Here is a 7,729-nt window from a genome sequence, read left to right as displayed (position 1 = left end):
TAAGAATCATAAGTCAACTTTTCCCAACATGATCTAAGAGCAAATGAATTAAACAGTAATTTAAATGCTAATTAAGTGAGGAGGGTAGATAGCATAATGGTTATGCAAAGTGACTCTCACGCCTGAGGCTCCAAAGTCCTAGGTTCAATCCTCCACACCACCATAAGCCAGAGCAGAGCAGTGCTCTGGTAAAAAAATCAACAAAAAAACGTAGGTTTTAAATGCTAATTAAGATGTTCTGTGAACAGAGTTATAAAAATATATTATGACAACTTCTAGAGAGGATGACACGAACATGTATAGGAACATATTTTTTCCTAGTGAACCTTGGCAAATGAGGTTATTATAAATTCAACATATATTCTGAAAGCCAACGTTTAGAAGTTGACAATAGCAACAGAAGCACTACTACACATATTAGTATAATTATTTCTCTATACTATAATAGATTTCATGATCCCAGAGCTCAATATTCTACTTACATATTTGTTGACTGCATGTAGGGCTAGCGGACCAGCCACTTTCACCACACGTGATGTTGCTCTGGCTGTTTGGAAGTCTGTAGCCTGTATCACAGGTAATCTCTACTGTGGCTCCTTCCAGGTGTATTTGTCCTGAAGATGCAGAGTGGCCATTTTCCACCCAGGGGAAAAAGCACTGTCCTGAAAACACAAACAACTAATACAAACCTTGACATGAAACTTTCCCCCTTCCCTTTTCCCCTTCCCCTTCCCCTCCCCTCCCCTCCCCTCCCCTTCCGTTCCCTCCCCTCCCCTTTCCTTCCCTTCCCTTCTTTTCTCTTCCTTTCCTTTCCTTCTCTTTTTTCTTTTTCTTTTCTTTCTGCCTTTCTTTCTTCCTTTTTTTTTTTTTGCCTCCAGGGTTATCACTGGGGCTCAGTGCCTGCACTACAAATCCACTGCTCCTGGCGACCATCTTTCTTCTTTTGTTGTTGGTATTGTTGGATAGGACAGAGAGAACTTGAGAGGGAAGGGAAAGACAGAGAGGGAGAGAGAAGATAGATACTTGCAGACCTGCTTCACAGCTTGCGAATCAACCCCCCTGTAGGTAGGGAACAGGGGTGGCTGGAACTGGGATCTTTGTGCTGTTCCTCGCACTTGGTGCCGTATTCACTTAACCCAGTGCGTCACTGCCCGGCCTCCAGGGTTACATTTTCTCGACCTCAGAAGAGAACCCACTGACTGGAGTTGTACCTCACCAGATAGGTGGGACACATGCTTTTCCAGGTGCATGGTCAAAACCCAACACCCAGAGGTGTTCTGTGGTATCAAGGGAAATTATAGTGTTCTGGTGTCTCTGACTCTCTCCTTCTCTCTGAATGAAAAAGAAAAACAAAACACCACCAGTCCAGAGAGAGAAAATTTCATTTGCAGGAGACCTAGACTTCATGAAGGGGTGGGGGGGCAAGGAACTAAGTATAGATTAGTTTCTGAAAAACTGGATTTATAATAAAAAAGAAAGTTAACATATAATGTCATTAAATTTACTTATAAAACAGCTTGCATTTGTTTAGATATCAAAAGAGCCCCATTTTATTTATCATTTAATTGTCTGAATTACTTTCTAAGGAGTAGGAAATGATTCACCTTTTATCTGCTTCTTGAGTAGTCAAAAGAACTTTATAGACTTTGAATCAGAAATAACTCCAAAATTTTTCTTGAGAATTTGTGTTTATAGAATTACCAAATATAGATACTTAAATTATTAGCAATTAAAAGTACTCATGGGAGTCAGGTGGTAGTGCAGTGGTTGGAATGCGGGTGGCACGAAGTACAGGGGTGGGAGTAAGGATCCCGGTTCGAGCCCCAGGCTCTACACCTGCAGGAGGGTCGCTTCACAAGTGGTGAAGCAGGTCTGCAGGTGTCTCTCATTCTCTACCCCTATCTTCCCCCCTCTCTTCATTTTTCTCTGTCCTAGCCAACAGTGACGACATCAATAACAATAATAATTACAACAATAAAAAGGGGAGTCGGGCGGTAACACAGCGGGTTAAGCGCAGGTGGTGCAAAGCACAAGGACCCGCGTAAGGATCCCAGTTCAAGCCCCCGGCTCCCTTCCTTCACGGGAGTTGCTTCACAGGCGGTGAAGCAGGTCTGCTGGTGTCTATCTTTCTCTCCCCCTGTCTTCCCCTCCTTTCTCCATTTCTCTCTGTCCTATCCAACAATGATGACATCAAGAACAACAATAATAACTACAAAAAAAAAAAGGGCAACATAAATATTTAAACATAAATATTTAACATAAATATTTAAAAACAAAAAAGGGCAACAAGAGGGAATAAATACTAAAGAAATGAAAACCAAAATGATTTTAAAAAGTATTCATTATTAGTGTATACAAATACTAATAGTCTATTTGTATACTCTATTCATATAACATATATAAGAATTCTAAAGACATGTGTATGCTTTTGGGGTTACCCCCATGTGCTTTCTATAAACAGCTCTTTACAAAGAAAGAACGATTTGTCTTATTCTTCCTGCCTCCTCCAGACCCTGCCACTGTGGTTGTCCAGGTTTTGGAATCAGTAAGGCTCCTCCTTTCGCTCACTGAGTACACTGAGTGATTGACATAGCAATGAATTACTCACTGAGACAGCGTGGTGTTGGAGACCAGCCTTCTTCCGTGCAGGTTATTTGTGTCCAGAGTTTTTGTGTAGGAGACACAAAGCTATGATGGCAGGTGTAGTAGTAATACTTCCCTATAGCAGCTGGAAATGTTTTTTTATATCTCTTTTCATCATATATTTGTCCATGTTTTATTTGTGGGAACTCACAAGTTCTTTCTTAAAGGCAAAAAAAAAAAAAAAGAGAATCATTTATATTATTGCAAAATTAAATTTTATCACTTATAATTTTAATGACATTATAAATAAGTAGTGCTTAATTATTCCAGTTTTGTGCTAGTGATTACAGAAGTGTAACCGTCAACAGTTAAGGATCCAAGGATTTTTAAGGAGATTATGATGTTTAATTCTTAGGACACAATTCTAAGATTAATATCACACTGAATAATACAAGCACTGAGGGATAGAATAAAAGTATTTTTCCTTCCCAGGGATGGAAGATAGCTCACCTGGTAAAGTGCATACTTAATGTACAAGGATCCAGTTTCAGGCTGCCAACACCACATAGAACCCCCCATGGAGAGCTTCAAGGGAAGCTCCGTGGATGTGGTTTCTGTCCTTCTCTGTCTATATTCCCCTCTCTGTTTCTTTCTGTTTGATGTAAAAAGGATTTTTAAAAAAAAGTCTGCAGGGGCCCATAGAAGGTGCACTCTGCTCTCTGTCTTGCTTTATCTGTCTCCTTCTGTCTCTCTGTCTGAATGACAAAGTGGCCTAAAAGATTTGAAATCATGTATGCACAAGGAATCCGCTCAGCAAATAGAGAAAAAAAAAAGTGTTTCAAGAGTTCAGTTCCATCCAGGTCCAGAGACTAACAAATATTTTTTTATCTGCACAGAGTTGTTCCTCTACTTAATGGCTTCCTTTCGTTTTTGGGAATATCTGTACCCAAAACCTACAGAGCAGTCAGCTCAAAGGCTGCGTTTAGGAAGATGGCACAGAGGGGCCTGGGCGGTGGCACACTGGGTTAAGTGCACATAGTATGAATGCAAGGATCCCCACCTGCAGGGGGGTCACTTCACAAGTGGTGAAGCAGGTCTGCAGGTGTCTTTCTCTCTTCCTCTCCCCTCTCAGTTTCTCTCTGTCCTATCCAAAAAAAAATTTAAAAATGGCTACAGGAACATTGGATTTATAGTGCAAGCACCGAGCCCAGTGATAACTCTGGAGGCAGCAGCAGCAGCAGCAGCAGCAGCAGCAGCAGCAGCAGCAGCAGCAGCAGCAGCAGCAGCAGCAATATTCTTTCTCCCTGCTGTTAATTTTATGTATGCAAAACCCACAAAATTCATAGTGACATTAAAGGCTTAACAGGTTTGTTAAGTCATAGTTGTAAACTGCATACATTTGAATTGTTTTGTTCAATAAGTTTTGAGTTATGAATTTGAAAAGCCGTCACAATATGAAATATTGTTAACAGAACTGTTACTCTAAATTTTCCTGAGTTAAAAATTTACCTGTGAAGGAGTTGAGTGGTGGTGCTCCTGGCTAGATGCACGTGTTACCATGCACAAGGACCCAGGCTCAAGCCCCTTGTCCCCACCTGCATGGGGGATGTTTTATGAGGGCGGGTCTCTCACCCTCTCTCTCTCTCTCTCTTCATCTCTCTCTCTCACTCTCTCCTCACCCATCTCAGTTTCTCTTTGTTCTGCCAAATAAAATAAAGATTAAAAAAAAAAGGAAAGGAAAAAATTGCCTGTGGAAAAGGAAAACATAAAGTGAAACTGGGACCAGATGTGCTGTACTGTAGCGAGGCAGAGGACTGTGGGGAAGGGAAAGGAAGGGAGGAGAAGTGTTGGCAGGATGGTGGGAAAAGACCACAGAGGAGGGCCACCGTGTCCTGTGGACACTTAGCGTGGGGAGATGAGAAACTGCACCCATTTGTCAACAACTGCAGGGTGGAGGCTTCGTGAATGGTAGAAGTGTGCTGTAGATTTCTCTGTCCATCTCTCCTTTCTCTCCCTCCCTCTCTGTCTCACTCTTACCCTCTATAAAAAAGGGGGATAGATAGCATAATGGTTATGCAGACAGACTCTCAAGCCTGAGGTGCTAAAGTCCCAGGTTCAATCCCCTATACTATCAAAAGCCAGAGCTGAGTAATGCTCTGGTAAAAAAGAAAAAGAGAAATTACAGGACTAGTGGTTTGTAATGTAAGCATCAAGCCCTAGTGATAAAAAAATAACATTAAAAATAAATACAAAATATTTATAAAATAAAGGAAAATAAAATAAACTTTTCAAATGTTCAGTCCCTAATATAAGTAAAATAAACCTTGATTGATTTTGAAATAAGAATCTTTCTTGTTATGTTTTCTAAAATTACATGAGTTATTCCTATTTCTCAACAGTCAGTATTGAGTGTCATCTCTTGCTGTGGAACTCAGATCACGGGGACAAAATGGTACAAATTATTTAACTTCTCCCTTAGATGAGTATGAGAAAAAATTCCTACAAAGTTGGTACATACTAGAAACCCACATAACAGACTATGTCTAGCAATAAATTCATTAAAAAATACAGAGCCATATGAAAGTTCTGTGACATGAACTTACATCTTAAGAGGTAAGCTAAGGGAGTCAGACTGTAGTACAGCGGGCTAAGCGCAGGTGGTGCAAAGCACAAAGACCGGCATAAGGATCCCGGTTCGAACCCCGGCTCCCCACCTGCAGGGGAGTCGCTTCACAGGCGGTGAAGCAGGTCTGCAGGTGTCTATCTTTCTCTCCTCCTCTCTGTCTTCCCCTCCCTCTCTCCATTTCTCTCTGTCCTATCCAACAACAACAACAACAATAATAACTACAACAATAAAACAACAAGGGCAACAAAAGGGAAAAAACAAAAATAATATAAAAAAAATAAATAAAATAAATATTTTTTTAAAAGTAAAAAAAAAAAAAAGAGGTAAGCTAAGAGTTCAGTTCTGTTTTCAACTTACCTTGTCCACGAGCCCAGGGAACCTCCAGGATGAGAAAGACACTGACTAGTAACAGCATGTTGGGTATTCCCAGTGATACAGAGATGCAAATGTTCCGACTATGTATTCAGGTTTTGAATCTGTTTCTTGAGCTGTTAGCAAATGTGACTCTGACTTTAACTGCTGAGCTGTGAAGCCAGTTAACTTAGACCACTTGGTAAATATCAAAGTTCACAGAGCTTCGCAAAACTCATTAAATCCTTTTAATAATTTCACAATTGTTTACTGGATTTTTTTCCTGACAGCTTTTTATTTTATTTTATTTCTCTTTTTTCTTTATTGGGGGATTAATGTTTTACAATTGACAGTAAATACAATAGTTTGTACATGCATAGCATTTCCCAGTTTTCCACTTAATACAACCCCTACTGGGTCCTCTGCTATCATGTTCCAGGATCTGAACCTTCCTCCACCCCTCTCCATCCAAGACTCTTACTTTAGTGCAATACACCAACTTCATTCCAAGTTCTGCTTAGTGTTTTCTCTTATTTATTGAATTATTTTGACATCTACAACTTTGTTTACGGATCATAATAGGAATATATATGTATATTTGAATATACAAAAAACATGAATACATGTGTCCACATCCTTTCTTTTCTTTGTCAGTTTCCTTCTCTCTCTCTCTCCTTTCTATATAGGTTTAGCAATGAACAAGGTTTTGAACATATGTAGTATCATCAAACAACCACCTATGCCCAATATTTTCCTGTTTTTAGTAAGAAGATGAGAAAAAGAGATAGGGGAGAAACAACTCAGTGCCCCTTCACTACTCATGCAGCTCCCTTTGCTTTGTCCACACTGCTCTCACGTGGTCCTGGAATTCAAACTCAGGGCCCAACACACAGTAAGGTGTGTATTCTGCCAAGTCAACTACATCCAGGCCCCTTAGAAATTTCTTGAATATATGTGAGGCTCTTGTTGAAACAGGTGAATAGCTATGAGTTCATGCCAATATATATTTGTCTTTTACTTTCATTCACCCAAATTCAGTTTTTATGAGTTCAGTAGACCCAGCCACTGTATTTGGATCCAATTCCAATAGCTGAATTTTCTTGTCCTTTTTATTTTAAACACTCTTCCCTTTTATCCTCTCTCTCTGGGACCTGATATGAGTTCGAGTTCAGAGCCCTCTTATCCTCTTCCTCCTATCACTTCTCCCACACTGGGAGTATGAATCAAAATTGTTTTGGGGGTACAGAAAGTAGGAGTTCTGGGTTCTGTAATTCCTTCTTCACTGGACATGATTGTTGTCGATCTATACCCCCAGTGTGTTTCTATCTTCCCCTAGTGGGGTAGGGCTCTGGAGGGGCGAGATGAGATTAAGGATTTTAGGGTGGGAGAAATCTAGGAAGTCCATTTTAGGCATATTTCTAGGGGCCCCCAACTATGGTAGTTTTTGCTTGAGTTTGATAGCTAACATGAAGTTGGATAAAAATATTGTCTGAGTAGAGAAAATGCTGTCAGAGTAGAGAAAAGGGTTAGAAAATTGGATTAGGGCAGAGAGTTCTTCTTCTAGCGTTTGCCCTTCTTCCATAGCCAGTCAACAGCGTCAGGTTGAGCCTGATGTAAAGTTTCGAGACCTCCTTTGAATCTGGAGAGGTGGCAGTCGTTGACTATGTGGGTCATAGTCTGTCTGTAGCCGCAGGGGCAGTTCGGGTCGTCTCTGGCTCCCCAGCGATGGAACATAGCGGCGCACCGGCCATGGCCTGTTTGATAGCGATTGAGGAGGGCCCGATCATAACGTGCTAGGTCAAAGCTGGGTTGACGCTTGCAGGGGTCTGTGATGAGGTGTTTGTTCTTTACCTCAGCTGACTGCCAACTCTGTTTCCAAGAGTCTGGAACAGAGAAGTTCAGTGTAGGCGTAGGGAACCAGATTGGGTGACGAGACGTCAAGCGTTGAACAGGGTGGGCGAAGATATCCGCATATATTGGCAGGTCCGGTCGAGCGTAGACGTGGGAAATGAACTTAGATGATGCCACATCCCGACGAATATCTGGCGGGGCGATGTTGCTAAGAACTGGCAGCCATGGAACCGGGGTGGAACAGATGGTTCCAGAAATTATCCTCATGGAGGAGTATAATTTGGAATCGACCAAGTGGACATGGGGGCTACGGAACCA

This window comes from Erinaceus europaeus, chromosome 19 (assembly GCF_950295315.1).
Source record: "Erinaceus europaeus chromosome 19, mEriEur2.1, whole genome shotgun sequence".
Taxonomy (NCBI): domain Eukaryota; kingdom Metazoa; phylum Chordata; class Mammalia; order Eulipotyphla; family Erinaceidae; genus Erinaceus; species Erinaceus europaeus.
This window is presented reverse-complemented; position numbering follows the sequence as displayed.